This window comes from Sitophilus oryzae, unplaced genomic scaffold, assembly GCF_002938485.1.
Source record: "Sitophilus oryzae breed Bouriz unplaced genomic scaffold, Soryzae_2.0 scaffold_179_pilon_pilon, whole genome shotgun sequence".
Taxonomy (NCBI): Eukaryota; Metazoa; Arthropoda; class Insecta; order Coleoptera; family Curculionidae; genus Sitophilus; species Sitophilus oryzae.
In genome coordinates this window covers 665,300-666,052 of record NW_022146501.1, presented here as the reverse complement: position 1 = coordinate 666,052, position 753 = coordinate 665,300, and positions in this window count along the sequence as shown.

Sequence of the window (753 nt, the reverse complement as noted above, 5' to 3'; positions counted from 1 at the left end):
TGTAGTTTGATTTAGCCACACAATGTTAGTTTGTCCTTATGTGACATTAGTTTATTTATTTATTATTTGTTTTTCTATTTACTCAAAGAAAATCTGTAGTCTTTCGAAAGACTATATAGTATTAGCACGGCATATAAATCATATAAATGATTTATATGCCGTGGTATTAGTACAATTACAACGTGATAAAAAAAAACGGCGACAGCGATGGCTATGAAATGAAGATCGCCGTCATTTTATCTATCTATAATTTAAGCTCGGACTGAATTTCTCATTTAAAAAAAGCTAATAATAATAAGTTAGGTTAAGTTTTTCTAATCGAGCTGGGACTAATTTATTTTATCAATTTTTGCTATGTGGATGAATGTGTCTAATAATTAATAATAATTTTAATTCTTGCTGGAATAATTAATTAGTAAGTTTTTTATAATTGTTTATATTGATCAATTAGATGGCTATAGGTATCTTGGACTAATAAATTTGCGAAAAATGAAGAACATTTGTTTTATTTATGATTAAATCAGTATTACAACAGGCAAAGCCAGTTAAAAACATCAACTTTACTATGACGACTTCTCGCAATAGGAATATGTACTCACAAAAATATGAATACTAGTAAATAAATTGTCCGTGGACCAAATTGGGTAATCCCCTGGGGGGTGGAGCAGAGATTTTAACAAAGAGAAAAAACTATTTTAGAAAAATATCAAATGTAATGTAATTTCCAGAGACTGTTAAGTAAATGCACATGGG